A 13,834-nucleotide genomic window follows, 5' to 3' on the forward strand; every position below is an offset into this window, starting at 1 on the left:
TTTGTGGATCTGCCCCTTAATACATATCCCAATATATGCCTTAACATGTCACGGTCACGGAATGGCGCCAAACAAAGGTATTTAAAAATCTCCATAGGCGAGGCTTTTAAAATTTTCTACAGGTTATTAGGTGGATTCAGAAAGACTTAGGCTGGCGTATCAGTAGATGCGCCAGCCTAAGTCTGAATGTGCGCCGGTGCTAATTTAAGCGTATTCTGGTAACCAGATACGCTTAAATTAGGCTCAGATACGAGCGGCGTAAGTGTCTTACACCGTCGTATCCTAAAGTGTAATTTTTAGGCTGACCGCTAGGTGGCGCTTCCATTGCGGTCGGCGTAGAATATGTAAATCACTAGATACACCTATTCACAAACGTACGCCCGGCCGACGCAGTACAGATACACCGTTTACGTAATGCATTATCAGGCCTAAAGTTATTCCATCAAATAGCTGGAATAGTAATGTTAAAGTACGGCCGTCGTTCCCGCGTCGAAATTCGAAAATTTTACGTCATTTGCGTAAGTCGTCCGTGAATAGGGATTTACGTCATTTACGTCCACGTCAAAACCGATAGGACCGTGCGGCGTACTTTGCCGCAATGCACACTGGGATATGTAGGCGGACGGCGCTCGTAAAATACGTCAATCACGTAAGGTCACCCCCCATTACCATAAAACACGCCCCCTCAGCTAAATTTGAATTAGGCGCCATTACGCCCGCCCGATTTACGCTACGCCGCCGTAACTTAGCAGGCAAGTACTTTGTGAATACAGTACTTGCCTTGCCAACTTACGGCGGCGTAGTGTAAATGCCATACGCTACGCCGCCGCAACTAAGCGCCCGCCATCCTGAATCCAGCTATATCAGTTTAGGGTTACACAGGAGGTAAAGCGCTAGAATTATTGCTCTCGCTCAGACATTCGCGGCGACACCTCACATGTGTGGTGCGATCGCCGTTTACATATGTGGGCGTGACCTACCACAGCGCTCGATCATGCAGGGACAGGGATGCTTTAAAAAAATATATTTTTTTTTATTTTATTAATATTTTTATTATTTTTACACTGTCCCTTTAAAAAAAAAATTTGATCACTTTTATTGCTATCACAACTAATGTCTTGTGATGATAATAATACAGCATGACAGGTCCTCTTTATGGAGAGATCATCTAAAAGACACCAAATCTCTCCTCTAACCTTAAAAGCAAAAGCTAAAAAAAGTGACCTTTTGCTTTAAGAAAAAAAAAAACATATTTACACGGCCCAAGAACCGGAAGTGTCTTCATGACGTCGCTCCAGTCCTCCAAGGGCATAGAAATGAGCTGTGACCTGCTAAGGAATAGTGCCCCATCATTGGTATCAGTGGGAGGAATAGTGTCCCATCATTGGTATCAGTGGGAGGAATAGTGTCCCATCATTGGTATCAGTGGGAGGAATAGTGCCCCATCATTGGTATCAGTAGGAGGAATAGTGTCCCATCATTGGTGTCAGTGGGAGGAATAGTGCCCCATCATTGGTATCAGTGGGAGGAATAGTGTCCCATCATTGGTATCAGTGGGAGGAATAGTGTCCCATCATTGGTATCAGTAGGAGGAATAGTGTTCCATCATTGATATCAGTGGGAGGAATAGTGTCCCATTCTTGGTATCAGTGGGAGGAATAGTGTCCCCATCATTGGTATCAGTGGGAGGAATAGTGTCCCATCATTGGTATCAGTGGGAGGAATCGTGTCCCATCATTGGTATCAGTGGGAGGAATAGTGTACCATCATTGGTGTCAGTGGGAGGAATAGTGTCCCATCATTGGTATCAGTGGGAGGAATAGTGTCCCATCATTGGTATCAGTGGGAGGAATAGTGTCCCATTCTTGGTATCAGTGGGAGAAATAGTGTCCCGTCATTGGTATCAGTAGGAGGAATAGTGTCCCATCATTGGTATCAGTGGGAGGAATAGTGTCCCATCATTGGTATCAGTGGGAGGAATAGTGTCCCATCATTGGTATCAGTGGGAGGAATAGTGCCCCATCATTGGCATCAGTGGGAGGAATAGTGTCCCATCATTGGTATCAGTAGGAGGAATAGTGCCCCATCATTGGTATCAGTGGGAGGAATAGTGCCCCATCATTGGTATCAGTGGGAGGAATAGTGTCCCATCATTGGTATCAGTGGGTGGAATAGTGTCCCATCATTGGTATCAGTGGGAGGAATAGTGTCCCATCATTGGTATCAGTGGGAGGAATAGTGTCCCATCTTTGGTATCAGTGGGAGGAATAGTGTCCCATCATTGGTATCAGTGGGAGGAATAGTGTCCCATCATTGGTATCAGTGGGAGGAATAGTGTCCCATCATTGGTATCAGTAGGAGGAATAGTGCCCCATCATTGGTATCAGTAGGAGGAATAGTGTCCCATCATTGGTATCAGTAGGAGGAATAGTGTCCCATCATTACACACTAAAACACACTAAAAAGGAACTAGTGCTTCTTCTGGGCGACAAACACGCTTAGGGCAGCCCTTTGACGTGAATAGGTTTCCTTATGCGTAACGTGTGGAGTCATGTGAAAATCGTGCAACGAATATCGTAAGCGAGAACGCTTGTTTCTGCGTCACGCTATGTGCGCGTAACTTCATTGGTCGTCACCACGGTCACATGTTCAGAAGCCGGTCCCACCAGTCACTGTGCTGGGAGAGCACAATCTCAACCTCAGCCGCCCATGGTTGCCTTTGCGAGGTGCGTGGGTGTTAAGGCCCCGCCTTTTTCGCCGCATTACGGGGGCGCATGCATATGTGCAGCAGCAGAGGGGGGAACAGCCTCATAACTCATTTACATCATCAGGTGCCCCTGAGTGCACACTTTAAAAAAAAAAGTGTTCCTGTGCGACGCGTTTCGTCAGACCATTCATTTTTCGAAGGGTTGCCCTACACATGTGAAACGCGTTGCACTGCACAGCATGGTACTGTAGGCAGATGTAGGTTCGTTTATCAGATGCATGGGGTTGCCTTTAATTTACGTTTTTGTGTGCGATTTCATGCGGCGCCACGCCATGTCCTTAAAGCCCATGTGCCACACGTATGTGCCCTCGGTGCACCACTTGTATTCTGAAAGGGTACTCACTGGCTATCGGGAAGCTGGTGGGAGGGGCTTCTGATCACATGACCGCTGTACCAGCAAGTCACCGTAGCCACCTTCGACTCCAGTTTTGAGAAGTCCTTAAAGGGCCAAAAGAGGGGTAAATATATAAAATCTGGATTTACATAAAAACCAACCAATAAAAAGCTCTCCTGGGAATGTAGGAGGACCACCCTAGGCTTGTCACACAGGCCTATGCTTTGTAGGAGGACCACCCTAGGCTTCTTACACAGGCCTATCTTTTGTAGGAGGACCACACTAGGCTTCTTACACAGGACTATGCTTTTTAGGAGGACCACCCTAGGCTCCTCATACAGGCCTATCCTTTGTAGGAGAACCACCCTAGGCTTCTCACACAGGCCTATCCTTTGTAGGAGGACCACCCTAGGCTTCTCACACAGGCCTTTGCTTTGTAGGAGGACCACCCTAGGCTTCTCACACAGGCCTTTGTTTTGTAGGAGGACCACCCTAGTCTTCTCACACAGGCCTATGCTTTTTAGGAGGACCACCCTAGGCTTCTCACACAGGCCTATGCTTTGTAGGAGGACCACCCTAGGCTTCTCACACAGGCCTATGCTTTTTAAGAGGACCACCCTAGGCTTCTCACACAGGCCTATCCTTTGTAGGAGGACCACCCTAGGCTTCTCACCCAGGCCTATGCTTTGTAGGAGGACCACTCTAGGCTTCTCACACAGGTCTATGCTTTGCAGGAGGACCATCCTAGGCTTCTAACATAGGTCTATCCTTTGTAGGAGGACCACCCTAGTCTTCTCACACAGGCCTATCCTTTGTAGGAGGACCACCCTAGGCTTCTCACACAGGTCTATGCTTTTTAGGAGAACCACCGTAGGCTTCTCACACAGGCCTATCCTTTATAGGAGGACCACCCTAGTCTTCTCACACAGGCCTGTGCTTTTTAAGAGGACCACCCTAGGCTTCTCACACAGGCATATGCTTTTTAGGAGAACCACCCTAGTCTTCTCACACAGGCCTATCCTTTATAGGAGGACCACCCTAGTCTTCTCACACAGGCCTATCCTTTATAGGAGGACCACCCTAGTCTTCTCACACAGGCCTATGCTTTTTAAGAGGACCACCCTAGGCTTCTCACACAGGCCTATGCTTTGTAGGAGGACCACCCTAGGCTTCTCACACAGGCCTATCCTTTGTAGGAGGACCACCCTAGGCTTCTCACACAGGCCTATCCTTTGTAGGAGGACCACCCTAGGCTTCTCACACAGGCCTATCTTTTGTAGGAGGACCACCTTAGGCTTCTCACACAGGCCTATACTTTGTAGGAGGACCACTCTAGGCTTCTCACACAGGCCTATCCTTTGTAGGAGGACCACCCTAGGCTTCTCACACAGGCCTATGCTTTTTAGGAGAACCATCCTAGTCTTCTCACACAGGCTTATGCTTTGTAGGAGGACCACCGTAGGCTTCTCACACAGGCCTATCCTTTGTAGGAGGACCACCCTAGGCTTCTCACACAGGCCTTTGCTTTGTAGGAGGACCACCCTAGGCTTCTCACACAGGCCTATCCTTTGTAGGAGGACCACCCTAGGCTTCTCACACAGGCCTATGCTTTGTAGGAGAACCATCCTAGTCTTCTCACACAGGCCTATGCTTTTTAGGAGGACCACCGTAGGCTTCTCACACAGGCCTATCCTTTGTAGGAGGACCACCCTAGGCTTCTCACACAGGCCTATGCTTTGTAGGAGAACCACCCTAGGCTCCTCACACAGGCCTATCTTTTGTAGGAGGACCACACTAGGCTTCTCACACAGGCCTATCCTTTGTAGGAGGACCACCCTAGGCTTCTCACACAGGCCTATCCTTTGTAGGAGGACCATCCTAGTCTTCTCACACAGGCCTATGCTTTTTAGGAGGACCACCCTAGGCTTTTTTACACAGGCCTATGCTTTGTAGGAGGACCACCCTAGTCTTCTCACACAGGCCTATGCTTTTTAGGAGAACCACCCTAGTCCTCTCACACAGGCCTATCCTTTGTACGAGGACCACCCTAGTCTTCTCACACAGGCTTATGATTTGTAGGAGGCCCACCCTAGGCTTCTCACACAGGCCTATCCTTTGTAGGAGGACCACCCTAGGCTTCTCACACAGGCCTATCCTTTGTAGGAGGACCATCCTAGTCTTCTCACACAGGCCTATGCTTTTTAGGAGAGCCACCCTAGTCTTCTCACACAGGCTTATGCTTTGTAGGAGGACCACCCTAGTCTTCTCACACAGGCCTATGCTTTTTTAGGAGAACCACCCTAGTCTTCTCACACAGGCTTATGCTTTGTAGGAGGACCACCCTAGTCTTCTCACACAGGCTTATGCTTTTTAGGAGAACCACCCTAGGCTTCTCACACAGGCCTATCCTTTGTAGGAGAACCACCCTAGTCTTCTCACACAGGCCTATGCTTTGTAGGAGGACCACCCTAGTCTTCTCACACAGGCCTTTGCTTTGTAGGAGAACCACCCTAGTCTTCTCACACAGGGCTATCCTTTGTAGGAGGACCACCCTAGTCTTCTCACACAGGCCTATGCTTTGTAGGAGAACCATCCTAGTCTTCTCACACAGGCCTTTGCTTTTTAGGAGAACCACCCTAGTCTTCTCACACAGGCCTATGCTTTGTAGGAGGACCACCCTAGTCTTCTCACACAGGCCTATGCTTTTTAGGAGGCCCATCCTAGGCTTCTCACACAGGCCTATGCTTTCGGATAGATTGCCTTTCAGACAACTGCTTGCTTACCATGTTGCGATTAAATATTATGCAATGTTTTATTATATAATATAATTTATATTATATTAAACGCCTAAAGATTGGTGCAATGCACGGCGTACATTTCGGTCTTACAGGGTGAAGCACGGTTTGAGCAGACCCAAAGGAAAACAGCCCATCGCTTTGTAAAACTTTACTATTCAAGGACAATCCGCACGAAGAGCTGGGACATCCTCACCGACGCATTTCATCATTCTTATAGACAATCTGTGATGAAGCTCATTGGTCGGTGAAACGCGTCAGCGGCAGGGTTTCCCAGGCGGGCCTTCGGGCATCCCCCTCCTGGAATAATAAAGTTCTACAAGCGTTGGACTTTACAAGTCCAGGATACCACCAAAGCCACGTTTGGTGACCAGCAGACCAATACATACAAAGATACACCTAGTCCTACCTTGGTGGCAAAGATATAGAACTGTATGACATTAACCCTTTCAGTTGGGTGGCTGGTTTTCGTCCAGGAGGCCACTATCTGTTTGGACAAAGCCACGTTTGGTGACCAGTAGGCCAATATGCATGAAGATATGCCAACCCATACCTTGGTGGCAAAGATATAGAACTGTATGAAGTTAACCCTTTCAGTTGGGTGGCTGGTTTTAGGCCAGATCTGCTTGGACGAAGCCACATTTGGTGCCCAGCAGACCAAGACAAAGAAAGACACACCTAACCCTACCTAGGTGTAGGTTCACAAAGCCGAAGGAAGGTAACTCTTTCAGTTGGGTGGCCGGTTTTAGTCCAGGAGGCCACTAAGTATTGCATAAAGCCAGGTTTTGTGACCAGCAGACTAATACACACAAAGATACACCTAGCAGTGCCCACACATACTGGCATGATTCTATGCCATTTATAGGGGGTGAGATTGTGGGGGGGGGGATCATTACAATACACATGAAGATACACCCAACCCTACCTAGCAGTGCCCACACATGCCGGCATGATCCCATGCTATTCACGGGGGGGGGGGGGGGGGATAATTCAACACATGTGACCCTACCTAGGCAGTGCCCACACATAGCAGTATAATCGCATACCATTCACAGAGGGGTGCGGGGTCATTACAATACACACAAAGATACACCCAACCCTACGTAGGCAGTGCCCACACATGCCGGCATGATCCCAAGCCATTCACAGAGGGGGCGGTCATTACGGTATACACAAAGATACACTCAACCCTACCTAGCAGAGCCCACAGTTACTGGCATGATCCCATGCCATTCACAGAAGGGTGGGTCATTATAATACACACAAAAATACACTCAACTCTACCTAGTAGTGCCCACGTGTACTGGCATGACCCCATACCATTCACAGAGGGGGGGTCATTATAATACACACAAAGATACACCCGACCCTACCTAGCAGTGCCCACATGTACTGGCATGATCCCATGCCATTCACGTAGGGGGTTCATTATAATACACACAAAGATACACCCAACCCTACCTAGCAGTGCCCACATGTACTGGCATGATCCAATGCCATTCACAGAGGGGGGGTCATTATAATACACACAAAGATACACTCAATCCTACCAAGTAGTGCCCACATGTACTGACATGACCCCATACCATTTACAGAGGGGGGGTCATTATAATACACAAAGATACACCCGACCCTACCTAGCAGTGCCCACATGTACTGGCATGATCCCATGCCATTCACATAGGGGGTGGGTCATTATAATACACACAAAAACACACTCAACCCTACCTAGTAGTGCCCACATGTACTGGCATGACCCCATACCATTCACAGAGGGGGGGTCATTATAATGCACACAAAGATGCACTCAATCCTACCAAGTAGTGCCCACATGTACTGACATGACCCCATACCATTCACAGAGGGGGGGTCATTATAATACACACAAAGATACACCCGACCCTACCTAGCAGTGCCCACATGTACTGGCATGATCCCATGCCATTCACGTAGGGGGTTCATTATAATACACACAAAGATACACCCAACCCTACCTAGCAGTGCCCACATGTACTGGCATGATCCCATGCCATTCACATAGGGGAGGGGTCATTACAATACACACAAATATACACCCAACCCTACCTAGCAGTGCCCACACATGCCGGTATGATCCTATGCCATTCACAGGTGGGGGAGGGGGTAATTACTATACACACAAAGATACACTCAACCCTACCTAGCAGTGCCCACATGTACTGGCATGATCCCATGCCATTCACAGAGGGGAGGGGTCATTACAATACACACAAAGATACACCCAACCCTACCTAGCAGTGCCCACATATACCGGCATGATCACACACCATGCCCACAGTGACCTCATTCCATGCTGCCAAAGCTCACCACACACATTTCAATCTCCTTTAGATCTAGCAACAAGTATGTGGGTTCAGGGGCCGGTCTGATTGGATAGTTTGGGTGGCTCCCCACGTTGCGTAGTTTTAGTAGATCTAAGGTGGGTCATACATGGTCAGACTGCAATGTGTACAGGGCACCATATGGATCAACAACCATGCCGAGCGTTCACCGACCGCAAACATTCCATCACAAGCGCGCCTCGGAGACGTCGGGGGAAATGCTAAATAAATGCAAAAAATGTGCTAAATAAAGTTAAACGCGTAATATAAAGTCCAATGTCTGCGCCCCATACACGCGTCTTCCAACGCTCACCGCGATGCACTCACCTTTGTCTGCTAGGAGACTGTGCTTGTACCAGCTGTACTCCCTGAATATTACAACCAGCGCTCAGCATCAGCACCACTACCCAGGCTCTCCCCATGACATCATTTCTAAGCTCTCCCATTGGCTGCGTCTCCCCGCTCGCTCATTGGCCAGCATCTTCCGGGGAAACTCAGTCTTGCCGAGTAACACGCTGCATATTGGAAGGGGATGATGTCACTGAGAAGCCTTCTCTCTCCATCAGCCGGGATCAGGAGATAAATAAATAAAAGGAGAACGTCCATAGGAAATAATACACCTGATCTCTAGCATTGGGAATACACTGCCATTATTTATTATTTGTATATATTCATCTATTATTTGTATATATTCACTTATTATTTGTATATATTCATTTATAATGTGTATATATTCATTTATTATTTGTATATATTCACTTATTATTTGTATATATTCACCTATTATTTGTATATATTCATTTATAATGTGTATATATTCATTTATAATGTGTATATATTCATTTATTATTTGTATATATTCACCTATTATTTGTATATATTCATTTATAATGTGTATATATTCATTTATTATTTGTATATATTCACTTATTATTTGTATATATTCACCTATTATTTGTATATATTCACCTATTATTTGTATATATTCATCTATTATTTGTATATATTCACCTATTATTTGTATATATTCATCTATTATTTGTATATATTCAGCTATTATTTGTATATATTCATTTATAATGTGTATATATTCATTTATTATTTGTATATATTCACTTATTATTTGTATATATTCATTTATTATTTGTATATATTCATTTATTATTTGTAAATATTCATTTATTATTCATTTATAATTTGTGTGTATATATATATATTTATTATTTGTATATATTCACTTAATATTTGTATATATTCATTTATAATGTGTATATATTCATTTATTATTTGTATATATTCACCTATTATTTGTATATATTCATTTATAATGTGTATATATTCATTTATTATTTGTATATATTCACTTAATATTTGTATATATTCACTTATTATTTGTATATATTCATTTATTATTTGTAAATATTCATTTATTATTTGTATATATTCACTTATTATTTATAAATATTCATTTATAATGTGTATATCTTCATTTATCATTCGTAAATATTCATTTATCATTTGTAAATATTAAATTTTAATTTGTATATATTCATTTATTATTTGTATATATTAATTTATTATTTGTAAATATTAAGCTATAATTTGAAAATCTTAATTTATTATTTGTAAATATACATTTTTAATTTGTGTATATATATTCATCTATAATGTGTATATATTCATTTATTATTTGTAAATAAGTAATTTATTATTGGTAAATATTAATTTATATTTTGTATGTATTAGTTTATTATTTGAAAATATTAAATTATAATTTGTAAATATTCATTATTTGTAAATATTCACTTATGATTTGTATATATGTATTTATTATTTGTAAATACTCATTTATTCTTTGTAAATATTCAAATAATTATTAATTTATTATTTGTAAATATTCATTTATAATTTGTATTAATTCATTTATTATTTGTAAATATTTGTTTATTATTTGTAATTACCCATCTATTCTTTGTAAATATTCAAATATTTAATAATTTATTATTTGTAAATATTATTTTATAATTTGTATATATTCATTTATGTTTTGTATATATTAATTTATTATTTGTAAATATTCATTTATAATGTGTATATATTCATTAATTATTTGCAAATATTCATTTATTATTGGTATTTATATATTTATTTATCATTTGTAAATATTCATTTATAATTTGTATGTATTCATTTATTATTTGAAAATATTAAATTATAATTTGTATGTATTCATTTATTATTTGAAAATATTAAATTATAATTTGTAAATATTTATTATTTGTAAATATTCACTTATAATTTGTATATATTTATTTTTTGTAAATACTCATTTATTCTTTGTAAATATTCAAATAATTATTCATTTATTATTTGTAAATATTCATTTATTCTTTGTAAATGTTAATTTATAATTTGTAAATATTCATTTATAATTTGTTTATAATTCATTTATAATTTGTTTATAATTCATTTATTATTTGTAAATGTTGTTTATTATTTGTAAATACTCATTTATTCTTAGTAAATATTCAAATAATTATTCATTTATTCTTTGTAAATATTAATTTATTCTTTGTAAATCTTCATTTATTATTTGTATATATTCATTTATTATTTGTATATATTCATTTATGTTTTGTATATATTCATTTATTATTTGTAAATATTCATTTATTATTTGTATTTATATATTTATTTATTTATCATTTGTAAATATTCATTTATCATTTGTATGTATTCATTTATTATTTGAAAATATTAAATTATAATTTGTAAATATTTATTATTTGTAAATATTCACTTATAATTTGTATATATATATTTTTTTGTAAATACTAATTTATTCTTTGTAAATATTCAAATAATTATTCATTTATTATTTGTAAATATTTGTTTATTCTTTGTAAATGTTAATTTATTATTTGTAAATATTAATTTATAAGTTGTTTATAATTCATTTATTATTTGTAAATGTTTGTTTATTATTTGTAAATATTAATTTATTCTTTGTAAATCTTCATTTATTATTTGGATATATTCATTTATTATTTGCAAATATTTATTTATTTTTGGCAAGTTTTTTGTTCAAACGGCATGCGATTCTTTGCAGTGCTCTTTGCGCCCATTCATTTGGCATGGATTCAAATCGCACTGGAAAGTATTTGGACAGGAATCGCACCGCATTCCTGTTCAAATTGCATGCGATTCTTTGCCGTGTGATTTGCGCTCCAATCCTTTTGCATGGTTGCAAATGGCACCGCAAAGTACCGGTTTTGGTATCTGAAAATACTCATTATTGGCATCGACGGTATCAGTATCTGTGCATCTCATGTTAGACTTGTACAAATAAAAAATAAAAAAAACGCATCTCACAGCCTGACGCAACACGAACGCCTGTGCGACGCAACCAAAACGCATGTTAGCACTATAAGGCTGCTGTAGGATTCAACGCCGGTGTAAAAGAGCCCTCTTGCACCTATCATGTTGAGATGCATTATTGATGCATTTTGTATGCGTTTTTGACATATTGGCGTCACTTTGCATGCTAAACCACGTGCTGTGTTGGCTTACTTTTGTATGGATTAAAAAATACAAATGACTCCCTGAACACCAACATACAGCCTGCCTACGCCATACAGCGAAACTTTTACAGCCTGTTGCTTTCGAGGGGGGGGGGGGGGGGGGAGTTTTTTTAAGTGTTTTTTTTTTTGTTCCATAGAAATGCATGGAAAAAAATTGTGACGTGTTTTTAGCATTTCTCTGCTCAAATGCAAAGATTAAATGCAAAGAAATAATAATAAATTAAAATAAAAATAAAAAAACAACCCCCAACCTTTATATTAACCCCTAACACTATAATTTACCCCTAACCCTAACTCCAACCCTAATATTAACCCCTAACCCTAATCCTAAACCCTAATCTTAGCATTAACCCCTAACCTTAATATTAACCCATAACCCTAACCCCAACCCTAATATTAACCCTTAACCCCAATCCTAAACATTAAACTTTAGTATTAACCTCTAACCCTCAACCTTAATATTAACTCCTAGCCATAATACTAAACACTAACCTTAATATTAACCCCAACTCTAATATCAACCCCTAACCATATTCCTAAACCCTGACCCTAATATTAACCCCTAACCCTAGTCAAAACCCTTAACACTAATGTTAACCCTATTCCTAAACCTGAATCCTAATATTAACCCCTAACACTAACATTGACCCCTAACCCTAGTCCTAAACCTAAACCTTAATATTAACCCCTAACACCAATGTTAACCCCTAACCCTAGTCCTAAACCCTAACCCTAATATTAACCCCTAACACTAACATTGACCCCTAACCCTAGTCCTAAACCTAAACATTAATATTAAACCTAAACATTAATATTAACCCCTAACACTAATGTTAACCCCTAACCCTATTCCTAAACACAAACCTTAATATTAACCTCTAACACTAATGTTAACCCCTAACCCTATTCCTAACATTAACCCCTAACCCTAGTCCTAAATCCTAATATTACCCCTAACACAAATTTTAACCCCTAACCCTATTCCTGAACCCAAAACCTAATATTAACCCCTAACATTGACCCCTAACCCTAGTCCTAAACCTAAACCTTAATATTAACCCTTAACACTAATGTTAACCCCCTAACCCTATTCCTAAACCCTAACCCTAATATTATCCATGAACCCTAAACCAGGGGTGTCCAAACTTTTTTCAAAGAGGGCCAAGTGAACATGCGTGAGGGCCGACTATTTTGCCTGACATTCTTTGAACCATTAAAATTCGGTCTAAGTGTGTTCGTCTGAGCACCAATACACTGCCCAACAAGAATTCTCTTGCCTTTGTGGCTGTGTGTGGTGAAGAGATGAGCTCGGGCGTGTTATTTTGATATACTGTATATATTTATTTTGTGGCCCCAACGAATCCCGAGCGCTGCTCAGGACTAAGGATGAGCTTTGGCGTGTTATTTGGATATACTGTATTTACCGGCGTATGACACGCATGGGCTTACCATTGCCCTGAATGCAGCCTCACCAATGCAGCCTCACATGTGCCATAAATGCAGCCTCACATGTGCCATAAATGCAGCCTCACCATTGCAACCAATGCAGCCTCACCATCAGCCTCACCATTGCAACCAATGCAGCCTCACCATTGCAACCAATGCAGCCTCACCATTGCAACCAATGCAGCCTCACCATTGCAACCAATGCAGCCTCACCATTGCAACCAATGCAGCCTCACATGTGCCATGAATGAAGCCTTACCATTTCCATCAGTGCAGCCTGAATGATGCCCATCTGCAGCCTCGGAGGGCAGAGGGAGGAAGGCGGGACAAGTGCCGACAGATTACAAACAGGAGAATCTCTTGTTTACCCTGTGGCCTCTTTAATACAAAGTCCCGCCTCCTATGATAGACAGAACAGTCGTCCAATGGCATCCCAGGAGACGGGACTTCCAATAGAGACGCTGCTGAGTAAACAGGAGATTCTCTTCATGTAATCTGATGGCACTCGTCCTGCCCCCTCCCTGTCCCCTCCAAGGCAACGCCAATAAATA

The 13,834-nt window shown here is 41.0% G+C and overlaps 1 protein-coding gene across 2 annotated transcripts in view; it reads right to left on the reverse strand.

The window, feature by feature from the left end:
- The window catches only part of STMN4 (stathmin 4), a 29,329-nt gene extending 20,648 nt beyond the window's left edge, over positions 1 to 8,681 (reverse strand). For both annotated transcript variants that reach the window (XM_040348136.1, XM_040348138.1), the window contains exon 1: positions 8,584 to 8,681. The gene's annotated coding sequence lies outside the window, so the exon portion shown is untranslated. The remainder of the gene's footprint in view (positions 1 to 8,583) is intronic.
- Between the last annotated feature and the right edge of the window lie 5,153 nt (positions 8,682 to 13,834).

The sequence above is a fragment of the Rana temporaria genome, chromosome 4 (assembly GCF_905171775.1).
Source record: "Rana temporaria chromosome 4, aRanTem1.1, whole genome shotgun sequence".
NCBI classification, from domain to species: Eukaryota; Metazoa; Chordata; class Amphibia; order Anura; family Ranidae; genus Rana; species Rana temporaria.